We start from the raw sequence: 12,995 nt of genomic DNA on the forward strand, positions 1-12,995 counted from the left end.
GCACTGCCTTGCGTTATTCTAGATATACCAAACCATGCAGGACCATGAAAGGTGCCTTGCCTGGCTTGGTAAATGTTATCCTAGGTAATGCACCACCCTGCGGCCCCTTGCGTGGTGCAAGAGCAACTAAAAACCTTTGATAAATATACCCCTATGTCTTTAGCAACCACAGCACTTGTATTGTCTGATGGGTGAGACCTAAAAACGTACAGTAGGACTGCAAATTCCGAATAGGTATTTTACAATTAAACAGCTTGCGCTATCTGGTAAGTGAGACTTAGAAACCTACACTGGGCTTAGAGCCTGCCCATTGCTTACAGGTCGTTGGCTTTTTGGCACTCCCCTTTGCTTTCTTCTTATTTATGGCTTACCATCTTCTTGTTTGTCCCCTCGGAAGCATAGCCTCTTTACCATCCTTTTGATTGCTCACATTGGGAGAACAACTACTTTATTTTTTATTAAGCAGCTTCTGACAGTGCATACGTTTTCTAGCTCTCTCCTTTGTGTGCTGCTTCACCCCTTCAACCCCCCTCCCCCAAACTGTCTTCATCCTGTCTGCAAAACCAATAGGGGTGTATTTGCTGGATGATGGCTAAAGAGTTTAAGGTTGTTTTGTTTCATCTTCTGCATTCCACAAATTGCATGACATTGCAAGCTTTGGCACAAATAAGGCTTTTATGCTGCTTTGAGAACGGTGATCTGCTGCACTCTTTCAGCTGGCGTCTGAGCCAGATGGTGTACTTAGTTTGATACCTCTCCTGGAAGACCATACATCTATCTACTCCGTGCGTGACTACGGAGGAAAACATGGCTGAGTCCGGTGGAAAGCAGATTAGGCTTTGGCAAGCATTTACCTTTACATTCTAGCATTTCCATATTCTTTTTAAATTCTATCAATGTTTCCAAAGTTTAAAGTATTTGAGAAACAAGCCATGCCATTTGTAAAGATTGAAAACATCAAACTACGCTTTTGAGACACCAAAATATGTAATTGCTTTTCCTCTAGTATTTTGGAATGCTTTTTCTTGTACTTTTTTTTAAACAATACTTTGCAGACAAGCATTGACAAAGCCATCATATCGGAATTCACTTTATAAAGGTGAAGCATTTTTTGTTTCCCAACGCTCAGGTATGGTCCACCAGAGAATTTCTCCTCGAGGTAAGCGAAACCTAAAATTGAAGATGTAAGAATTCAGGACATATTTGCTGGCAACTGAAGTAATTTAAAGCCGGAAATAGGCTTTAAATAGTCACAACACTTAACATAAATGTGTCTCTGATGCAGTCTCATTTACTGAACTTTTATATTAAATAATATCACTTGTTTACGTTGTCTTGAAGTCAATTTCAAGCTTGCGTAGACTTCCGCAAACCTTGCTGGAATTAAAACCGATGACCTCGATTCTGCAGCACACTCCATGTTTGGCTGATACAGTGCTTAGCATCTGCCTTTGCAAGTTCTTTTCACATGTTAAGACCGAAGGGCGAAGCACACATACCGTGGTTGCAGCGTGGCTGCTGCTCTGTCATTAGGTGTAGTTACACAGAGAGAGGAAAGATAGATTACCACAAGATGATGTTTATTCTTCACCCTCCACGTGAAGCGCAGCAAAGGTCACACCGTGCCGTATTCTCGGGAGCTGCGAGTCGTGATGATAACCAGGATTTTACGCCTGGCTAGTGATGCGCATGTGTTTGTCGTCCTCTTATAAAACGAGAGATAAAAGATATGAGATGTCATAGATACAGAAGAGAATGCCTTGATCCTGATAGACTCGGGACCTTGCAGTGCATCTCCGCACTTTAGATCTGGCAGTGCACATCTGTCTCTTCCTCAGAGCCACGCTTTATTTAATTTCGCACTGGCTTGTTTACATCTGAAGGCTTCTCGTGAGTTAAACTTCTTGTCAAGATTTTCGAAGGGAGAATTACTCGGAAACGGGCAGCATCAGTTGAGGAGAATTATTTCTCGCTGCAAACATTACTACATGAAGACTCGACGCTCATCGAAGAACACTACCCAGAAGAAGGCATCCTTTTTTGTTGATCGTCAGTGGCTTTCCTCCAAAAAACATAAGGATTCTTGGGGTATCATGTTCCTGTTCATTTAAAGAAGAGGCCATTTACTCCGCTCTTCCACTGCATCAGGGACTTTGTAAACAGCCTACAGCCCCAATGACCTTGGGTCATTCACTTTTGGAGCAGGTATGGATTCTGCAGCAAATTATAGCCTACAGGAAAACAGGACAGATGACCTTGATGGATCTTTTCCCACTTCTTTGTTTGACGTCCAGGTGCTGATTCCTGTCACCGTCATCTGCATTGTTCTTTTCGTACTGGGCGTCACGGGAAACCTTCTGACAATACTTGTGTTTAAGCGATACAAGGACATGAGGTCCACAGTGAACATGTATTTATCAAGCATGGCCTTTTCAGACATTCTCATTTTCCTTGGCATGCCTTCTGATTTGTACAGAATCTGGAAGTACAGACCCTACATCTTCGGGGACTTTGTCTGTAAATTGATATTTTACATGAGTGAAGCCTGTACATACTGTACTATTTTACACATCACGATTTTGAGTATAGAGCGATATCTTGCCATATGCTTCCCTCTGAGAGCTAAAACCATGATCACCAAGCGCCGCGTGAGAAGTGTGATATTGTTTTTGTGGATTTTGGCCTTAATAACCGCTGGTCCAATTTTATTCCTTTTTGGAGTTGAGCACCCCTATGGGAGCCCACCAGAAGAAACCGTGGAGTGTAAACATATTGAGCAATCAGCACGCTCAGGCCTTCTCCAAATAATGACTTGGATTTCCACCATATACTTTTTCCTGCCAATGATCAGCCTGACACTGCTCTATGGTCTAATCTGTAGGAAGCTCTGGATGACTAGACATGGGATGCGAGGACCCGCTATTGCAACCAGAGAGAAGTACCATAAGCAAACGGTTAAGATGCTAGGTAAGCAAAATATATCACATTTGTATACGCTGGCCAGTTGGCTACAGCTGGACGCAATGCCCTTAACGATTGTGCTGGTGAGGAAAGTTCACGAAACATTGTGACAATTGCATCAGAAGCAGGTCATTGAATATTTTGTTCACTATGTATTGGGAGTGTTTAAATGCTACCAGACCAATTATGCTGGCCTACCTTTTCTACAAATGTGCAATAGGCAGTTTATTTACTGAAAAGTCCTGCTGGAGTGGTCTAATTAACTCTTTCAACTAGTCTTTAAACTTTATAAAGTTTTTATGAACTTTTAACGATGTCATTTTCTTACAAAAACCACGTTTTCAGTAGTTAATATTAAAAATCGCCTGGGAAAACCCACAAACGCCCTTGTAAAGTCTCTAAATCCCACAAAGTTTTGTTGAGTGCAAAATGCCTGACATACAAGGCGCCCTGATTGGGCAGCCACACAGTATAAGTGCTAAAGGAAAACAAAAATAATATGAAAATTAAACAATGCAAAAATACAAATGCACCATTTGTGGATAATTTTGCTCTCAAATTCCACCGCGTATGTCTACCAGGCACTGGCTCAATCACCACCCTAAAGCTTGCTTCCCGTCCCCATTTCCCGCTCCTGCCATGTTGGCTGCACTGTTTGAGTCCTGTCAGCACTTCTGCCGTGGAACTGCAGTGTGTATCACGATCCCACAGCCTGGTCAGTTGAGCGCTGGCCAGCTGGGAGTGCAGTGCTATTTGCTTGTTATGCCTCTAATAAACCTGCATTCATTTGAACTCACTACTCTATTGCTAAGTACTCGTCATCCCAAATCAGATGGCCATAAACAGGCGTCATCACAGGATTCCTGGAGAGGCAGACGCAGCCCTCTGTTTCTAGAAGATCATTCTGATCCACTATGGTTACTGAATCTGGATTATCTACATCTCACCAGTTAGATTGTGAAGCCCACTTTCAGATTAGTTGTGTTTTTTAATGTGATGTATTCGTTCATGAGGGAGCTCAGTCCATTAATGTATTCGAAAGGATAATGGCATTAAGTTAACATATTAAACCCTATGCCGATGTTTTAAATATGGTGTGAAACATGTGAGAACTTCGTTATACCACTTAAAGTAATGAGATGGCAGGGACATTTTAAGGATGTCACTTAAGGAAGTTGTATTTGGAACAACTTTGAATTTATTACCCCTTTTTGGCTCATCCAAGCCCTAATGATGCCAAACAATATTGAATTAGATTTTACATTTTTCAGAAATGGGGGAATGCAAAAATACCCAAACGCTCAAGCTGCTTGGTGTTCACCAGCCAAACAGCACCAAAAGAAAACTTGAAAAAGCAATGATAAAGGTGTTTCTTTTTTACTTGGATCTAGATTGTTTTCACTAGCAACAACATTTTATGTGGAATTCAGTACCTAACCACCTTTTTCCTCCCGTTGTAGAAAAACATGCTAATAGTGATTATGTTTGTTTAGCGGAGTGGTGCTAGATATTAAAATGAGACGTATGGACATAGAACTTGAAACTGTAGCTTTAGTTGTCAGATTGTATTCCCCTTCACCTACTGGTATTCTTCCTGTAACAGTGAAAATCAAAGCGCTGCTCTGAGGATTTTCACTATTTCCTTGGTAAAAACGTGATACTTTTCTTTTCATTTCTCTTCCACTGCCCTGTTTCTGTTCTCATTATATAGGTGCACTTCTCTGGCTAAACAGTTAACTGTGCCCCTGCTGAGTAAGACAGACATGACAGAGCAGGATACTGGAGAAGAACAAGCGCAACAGAGAGAACTGTATAACAAGAGGCGTGAAGCAGAGGTAGAAGGCACCAGAGACAGAGATTATGTGGAAAGATGTGCAGGGTATGGAGAGAAATAAACTAAATAGAGAAATATGGTAGTCAGACGGAAGATAAAGAGAGGTAGAAAGGGGAAGATGCCAGTAGAGATAAAGAGGTAGAGAAATAGTAGAGGTTTCAGAATGAGGTATAGCGAGCCAGAGATAGGGACAAGAAGCTGTAGATAGAGGGAAAGAAGTATAGTACTCCCAGGGGTAGATAGACATAACGTAGTAAAAGAGTCTGTTAGAAATTGGGTTCTTGGATGACTGGGATATACATCCTAGTCAAGCAGTAAACACAACCTTAGTCAGAGTAAAAAGCAGGCAAACCCTAAATTAATCTCTTCTCACCGTAAGGTAGCTTGGCACAGAGCAGTCAGGCTTAACTTAGAGGCAATGTGCAAAGTATTTGTGCAACCCTTCAAACAGTTAAACTGTCAAAACACCACACAAAGAGATTCCACACCAGGTTAGAAAAATAGCTCTTACTTTAATAAATAAAGCAAGACCAAAATGACAAAAATCCAATAAGTAGAAATTGAGATGTGAATTTTTGAAGAACAAACTGTAAGATATAGTTTAGAAGCAATAAGCTTACTTGTGGTATCTGGTCACGCCAGACAGGGATCTCAGGCTGACAGCAATGGAGCTCAGGCCAGATACAGGGACACAATGAGGCCCGTGAAAAAAGTACCTTAATCCTGGCTGTGTCGAAGGTGCTGGGTGAAGCCGAAGCGATGCATCGGTGTCAATTCACAGTGTCAGCAATGCGGCAACTCTGATCCATGCAGCAGTGTCGATGTGTTGGCTCCGATTACTGAACAGTGGCAATGCAGAGATTCGGTGTCGTCGACGAGAATGCAAAGACTTTGTGCCGGGAAGAGGGTCACACAGTGGTGGTCCCAAAGGCGATGCACCAGGGCTGGTCAATTAAACAGGAGCGATGCACTGGCTCTGATCCACGTGACAGGAGCGATGCACCGGTTTTGATCCATGCAGTGGACGGGATGCACCAGTTCGACATTGGATGCTGGGTTTTGCTGGAGCAAGCACCCTAGGCCCACCTCCAAGGGTCCAGGACTTGGGTGACACCACTTGGCAGGACAGACTCACAGATGGCTGAATCCAGGTGCAGAAGCAGGTAGGTTGGACGTCTTTTATGTCCCTAAGACTTCAGATCATGAGGCTAGCCAGCTAGCCATTGGATTCCCTTTTAGTCCAAGTGATGCAGGTCCAATTCTTCTTACCCAGACAGGAGAAAAGCAGGCATCAGAGCAACACAGTAAGGCAGGAGTCCAGCAAAGCAGTAGTCCGGCAGAGTGTCAATCTTTCATCAGCAGAGCAGTCCTTTTTCCAGGCATAGTCTTCACTGGTCCAGGAGTGTCCAGAAGTCATGGCAACAGAGGTTCAGTACTTATTACCAGTTGGGCCTTTGAAGAGGGGGAGACTTTAAAGACAAATCTTTGAAGTGCACAGAAGTCCTCCCCTACTGCCCTGGCTCCAGACTCATGACAGGGGGGGGCACGGCCTTTTCAGGTGTAAGTGAGGCTGGGTCTAGCTCCTGGGATGGCCCATCAAGTCACACCTATGCTCCTATTGTGTGTGGCTGTCTGGTGGGACTAAACAAAGCTGAGCTGTCACCCATTCCAGACTGATCAGAAACAGGCAAAAGACACCAAATAGCTAAAGCAGGAAAATGCCAGCTTTTTCAAAGTGAAATTTCCTGACCTGTAATTTAAAATCCGACTTTTCCATAAGTTAGGATTTTAATTTAGAATTCCAGAGAAGCCAGACTTGGGGGTCTTATCTCTTCCCAATTGAACATTACACTTATAAATGTAATAACGTAATTCCAATGTTATGCTATGGCAGATATTTGCCTCGTGGTAGTGAAAAACAACTTTGAGAGATTTTCACTACCATGACATGTAAAACTAAAAAGTACATGTCCTGCCTTTTAAATGTATTGTACCCTGTCCTCTGGGTTGTTCAGGGCCTACCCTAGTTATGACTTATATGTATGAAAAGGGAAAAAGCGAGGGTTTGGGCATCAACATGGCAGTAAAACTGCACACACGGGCTCTGCAGTGGAAGGTCTAAGATGTGGTCAAAGGGCTACTTCTAGCCCACTAGCAGCATTTAATTTAGAGGCCTTGGGTACGGCGGGTACCATTTCACTAGGGGAGAGTGCACAAGCACTTTAGCAGTGCTAAAGTACACTGGGTACTAAAGCCAGCAAAGAAAACTGGAGACGGAAGGCAAAAAGTTGTGGGCAAGACAAACATAAGGCTGTCGGTTCTAACAGAGCTGAATTTGAAAAATGTAAAAGCTGTGAAAGGTAAAGGTAGACGTATGGTGAGTCACAAGGAAAAGGTATAGAAAAGTGTATCAGGTAAAGAGACTACTGGGAAACAGAATGAAGAGAGAAGGGTGCAGGGTATAGAGTGGGAATAGGAGACAATGTATGAAATAGAGAGAGAGGCGAGTTTGATACTCAGGTAGAGAGAGTTGTGGTATAGAGAAAAATGGGAAGTGGCAGCGAGGCAAAAAGCTCTATAAAGAGGCAGAGAGAGATACTTGAGGTGTAAGGGTGAATGCATTTGAAGAACGGCCCCTCGCGGTGGGATGCCTGGCTTTCACCTTGTGGATACCCTGCCGGGGTTATCTCACAGGGGAATACCAGGACGGGTTCCCCAAGCAAGCGCTTAGATACCGGGTCGGTGATTTTCGCTATATAAATACATGTACATTTACATTTACATTTGTGTGTGTGTGCGTGTGGGTGTATTTGTGTAAGAGAGATAGAGTGAGCAAGAGAGAGAGAGGGCATTAATGATACAGAAAAAGAGGTAGAGGAATAGAAGTAACCAGAAAAGAGTAACATATTTCGAGAGGTGAAGGAAAATGAACAGACGTAGATAGAGAGAAAGGGAAGGTGGTGAGGTGTGGTAGTAAACTAATGATGAGGTTAAATGAAGTTCCAGGCAGTGAGAGAGTGAGTGGTGGGGTGGAGGCAGGCGAAGTAGTGGGAGAGAGCTGTGAGATATGGAGGGAAACGAGACAAAGTGGTGAGGCAGGTGGCGATATAAAGATAGGGCAGAGAGAGAGGATAAGGTAGTAGGATCATTGAGAAAGAGATAGATAGGAGAGGTAAATATAGAGAGGGGTTTGTGTGCGTATTGAAGTAGAGGAAAGAGAGATGCAGAGAGGTCAGATGGAAAAGGACCAGTGAGGTACAAAGAGAGGGATGAGGTACGGAGACACCTGAGGTAGCGAGAGTGAATCGAGAGTGATAGATGAGAGATGCAAGCTCATGAGAGAGAGGTAGAGAGAAATTGAGTTGAGTGAGGTATGTTGGGTATATTGAGAGAGATAATAGGCAGATGGATTTTTAAATAAAGAAAGATGAACTAGATAGAGGCTGTAGGTACATAGAGATGTAGGAATAGAGAGACAGAGAGGTTAATAGAAGGGGGTAAGATAGAAGTTGTGAGGTGAAGTGAAGTGAGGAGAAAGGAATGACATTGCATGCACACTTGTCTCGCAGACATTCCTGCACCACTCACAGGCACCTAGGAAAGGTCTCTGTCCCTTGAAAGGTTCTGTGGCATGAGCAGGGTGAGCGTCCGGCTCATGACAGGGGGGGTGCGGCCTTTTCAGGTGTAAGTGAGGCTGGGTCTAGCTCCTGGGATGGCCCATCAAGTCACACCTATGCTCCTATTGTGTGTGGCTATCTGGTGGGACTAAACAAAGCTGAGCTGTCACCCATTCCAGACTGATCAGAAACAGGCAAAAGACACCAAATAGCTAAAGCAGGAAAATGCCAGCTTTTTCAAAGTGAAATTTCCTGACCTGTAATTTAAAATCCGACTTTTCCATAAGTTAGGATTTTAATTTAGAATTCCAGAGAAGCCAGACTTGGGGGTCTTATCTCTTCCCAATTGAACATTACACTTATAAATGTAATAACGTAATTCCAATGTTATGCTATGGCAGATATTTGCCTTGTGGTAGTGAAAAACAACTTTGAGAGATTTTCACTACCATGACATGTAAAACTAAAAAGTACATGTCCTGCCTTTTAAATGTATTGTACCCTGTCCTCTGGGTTGTTCAGGGCCTACCCTAGTTATGACTTATATGTATAAAAAGGGAAAAAGCGAGGGTTTGGGCATCAACATGGCAGTAAAACTGCACACACAGGCTCTGCAGTGGAAGGTCTAAGATGTGGTTAAAGGGCTACTTCTGGCCCACTAGCAGCATTTAATTTAGAGGCCTTGGGTACGGCGGGTACCATTTCACTAGGGGAGAGTGCACAAGCACTTTAGCAGTGCTAAAGTACACTGGGTACTAAAGCCAGCAAAGAAAACTGGAGACGGAAGGCAAAAAGTTGTGGGCAAGACAACCATAAGGCTGTCGGTTCTAACAGAGCTGAATTTGAAAAATGTAAAAGCTGTGAAAGGTAAAGGTAGACGTATGGTGAGTCACAAGGAAAAGGTATAGAAAAGTGTATCAGGTAAAGCGACTACTGGGAAACAGAATGAAGAGAGAAGGGTGCAGGGTATAGAGTGGGAATAGGAGACAATGTATGAAATAGAGAGAGAGGCGAGTTTGATACTCAGGTAGAGAGAGTTGTGGTATAGAGAAAAATGGGAAGTGGCAGCGAGGCAAAAAGCTCTATAAAGAGGCAGAGAGAGATACTTGAGGTGTAAGGGTGAATGCATTTGGAGAACGGCCCCTCGCGGTGGGATGCCTGGCTTTCACCTTGTGGATACCCTGCCGGGGTTATCTCACAGGGGAATACCAGGACGGGTTCCCCAAGCAAGCGCTTAGATACCGGGTCGGTGATTTGCGCTATATAAATACATGTACATTTACATTTACATTTGTGTGTGTGTGCGTGTGGGTGTATTTGTGTAAGAGAGATAGAGTGAGCAAGAGAGAGAGAGGGCATTAATGATACAGAAAAAGAGGTAGAGGAATAGAAGTAACCAGAAAAGAGTAACATATTTCGAGAGGTGAAGGAAAATGAACAGACGTAGATAGAGAGAAAGGGAAGGTGGTGAGGTGTGGTAGTAAACTAATGATGAGGTTAAATGAAGTTCCAGGCAGTGAGAGAGTGAGTGGTGGGGTGGAGGCAGGCGAAGTAGTGGGAGAGAGCTGTGAGATATGGAGGGAAACGAGACAAAGTGGTGAGGCAGGTGGCGATATAAAGATAGGGCAGAGAGAGAGGATAAGGTAGTAGGATCATGGAGAAAGAGATAGATAGGAGAGGTAAATATAGAGAGGGGTTTGTGTGCGTATTGAAGTAGAGGAAGGAGAGATGCAGAGAGGTCAGATGGAAAAGGACCAGTGAGGTACAAAGAGAGGGATGAGGTACAGAGACACCTGAGGTAGCGAGAGTGAATCGAGAGTGATAGATGAGAGATGCAAGCTCATGAGAGAGAGGTAGAGAGAAATTGAGTTGAGTGAGGTATGTTGGGTATATTGAGAGAGATAATAGGCAGATGGATTTTTAAATAAAGAAAGATGAACTAGATAGAGGCTGTAGGTACATAGAGATGTAGGAATAGAGAGACAGAGAGGTTAATAGAAGGGGGTAAGATAGAAGTTGTGAGGTGAAGTGAAGTGAGGAGAAAGGAATGACATTGCATGCACACTTGTCTCGCAGACATTCCTGCACCACTCACAGGCACCTAGGAAAGGTCTCTGTCCCTTGAAAGGTTCTGTGGCATGAGCAGGGTGAGCGTCCGTAGGAATTAAGTGTGCAGTTTGCTACTATGCAAAGATTGTTTGTGTATGTTGTGGCAGAAGCCATCTGAGATTAGAGCTGAGTGCGGAACAAAGTTGGAAATTACCATCTCTTGGATGTTATTACCCCAGATTTCTTTTTCCATCAACTCCCTATTTGTGCTGAAAATGCTTTGTTGGCCATTAAGACTCTGTACACATTACCTCTGCTAACCAGTGAGAAAATGCTCGCACTCTCCTTTCTAAACATTGTAAAATTGGTGTACACCCTATTGGTACATGTAATTTATTTATAGATCCCTAGTAAATGTACTACTTGTACTCAGGGCCTGTAAAGGACGAGCTACTCATAGACTGCAGCGTTCATTGTGCCACGCACTAAAGTAGCACTGTAAAACCTGTCTCAGACCTGTCGCTGCAGCCTGTAGTGCAGTATAAAACTGTCATTTCAACCTGGAAAAGTAAACCTTTTACCAGACCTAAACCTTCCTTTTTCATTCTTAAAAGTCAACCTAGGAGTAGGGACTAAAGGCTCATAGGGCACGGTGCATGTTATTTTAAAAGGAGGACACATGCACTAAAGTTTTGAATGTCTTGACTGTTAATACTCCTAAAGTCGTTTTTCACTATAGCAAGGCTACCTGTCACATATACTAAAACTGGGTTAAAGCTGAATTTTACGTTAGTGTTCTCAAAATCCCACTTTTAGAAAGTTGTTCAAGCAAAAAAGGCTTGGGTCCTTATACTACCTGGACTGGACCACTATAGTAATATATAACATGCAAGATGTCCAGATAGAACATTCATAACACGTAAATGAGTAAACACGACTTTAGACTACAATTCCAAAGTCTGTGTGATTTATTTCATTTTTTAAGGTTTTTTGAAAACAAGATTATGCCATTATTTTCATGTCATATGTCGGGCAACATTTTGTTTCAATAGACATTTTCATATAGTGTTCACTTACACAGAAATCATACATAAACCAATTGTGATACAACACAGTGAAAAGCAATAAGACTACATAATAAACGTGCAAAATATTCCAATTGTAATATATAATGCAATACAAGCGACCAGTCCTTTCTTCAAGTTGCACCAGGCGAACAATATAACATTCTTTAACAAAGGCTTCTGCCTGCTGTCTTGCCTGTGTCAACCGCTAAGGGATTACAAATGTTGAAGGGTGTTGTCTATGAGGGGAAAGAAACATGTATAATATTTGCCACGAGTGAACACTATACGAAAATGTCTATTGAAACAAAGTGTTGCCCGACATATGATATGAAAATAATGGCATAATCTTGTTTTTAAAAAACCTAAAGAAAAGTGAAATAAATCACACGGACTTTGGAATTGTAGTCTAAGGTTGCGTTTACTCATTTACGTGTAATGAATGTTCTATCTGGACATCCTGCATGTTATATATTACTTTTAGAAAGTTGGCATTTGTCTGCCAAACCAAATGTGCCGTTCTGCCAGTGTCCACGGCCACACTGCTGGTAATGACTCTCCTGTGGTGTAATGTGTATTCATTCTGGACAGGGAATAAAAATGCCTTGGATGTGTGGAAGGTTTTTCCTCTCATGAACATGATGGCCTATTGGTGTACTTAGCCCTGCTTGAGCTTCAAATGGTAGCATAAGGCTTCTGCCTACCCTCTTCCTGACTTCGAAGGCTGTGTGCTCTGTCACTGGCAAATGCAGCTTGCACTTGGGCCTGGACCTGCCTTGATCCTGCTGCTGGCCTCTGCTGAAGTAAGTCCTTACCCCCAAGAGGTGCATATCCTGATCCTGGATCCTTGGCCGGTGTCACAGTGTACTGCTTCTACTTAAAAACTGTAATCCAGGTGACAATCCAGAAGTTATGAGCTACTCGTGTTAATGATCATAAACGCAGCCCACCAACATGAAGTTCCAGCAGCGAACTGCTCTTTACATTAGCAAAGATTACCCTTGTCTCCTACTAAAGCAAAACACCAGCGGCGACCTGCTCTTCGTGCCGACAGTGACCTCCTTGTGGTTCACGCCAGGGCACAGCTCCAGCAACTACCTGCTCTTTGCATCAGCAATGACCGTCCATGACTCCCACCAGTGCAAACCTCCAGCGACAGCCAGCTTTTTGCTCTGAGAGCAACCTCCTCATGCCCCATGTCAACTTAAGGGTGAGGGTCTTAGGGTTAAACTGCATTAAGTAGAACCTGATCTCTGTATCTGATGGTTGGCCTCAATTTCGGACTTTGACCCAGTCCAGCTCAACCAGATGGCTATGATTGGCTCTGTGTGCTTCTTTGAGCTATTTTTCACTAAATTATTTTTGAAAGTCATAACTCCAGTTCTTTGATTTGGATGTTTGCCAGGTAGGTGTAATTTTATTTATTAAAATGTTCTCTGTTTTTTCAAAGTGGTTTGGGATTGTATTGTG

At 43.0% G+C, this 12,995-nt stretch overlaps 1 pseudogene; it reads left to right on the forward strand.

The window, feature by feature from the left end:
• The first annotated feature begins 2,207 nt into the window (after positions 1-2,207).
• The window catches only part of LOC147718757 (growth hormone secretagogue receptor type 1 pseudogene), a 248,608-nt pseudogene continuing 237,820 nt past the window's right edge, over positions 2,208-12,995 (forward strand).

The sequence above is a fragment of the Lissotriton vulgaris genome, chromosome 4_1, assembly GCF_964263255.1.
Source record: "Lissotriton vulgaris chromosome 4_1, aLisVul1.2, whole genome shotgun sequence".
Lineage (NCBI taxonomy): Eukaryota > Metazoa > Chordata > Amphibia > Caudata > Salamandridae > Lissotriton > Lissotriton vulgaris.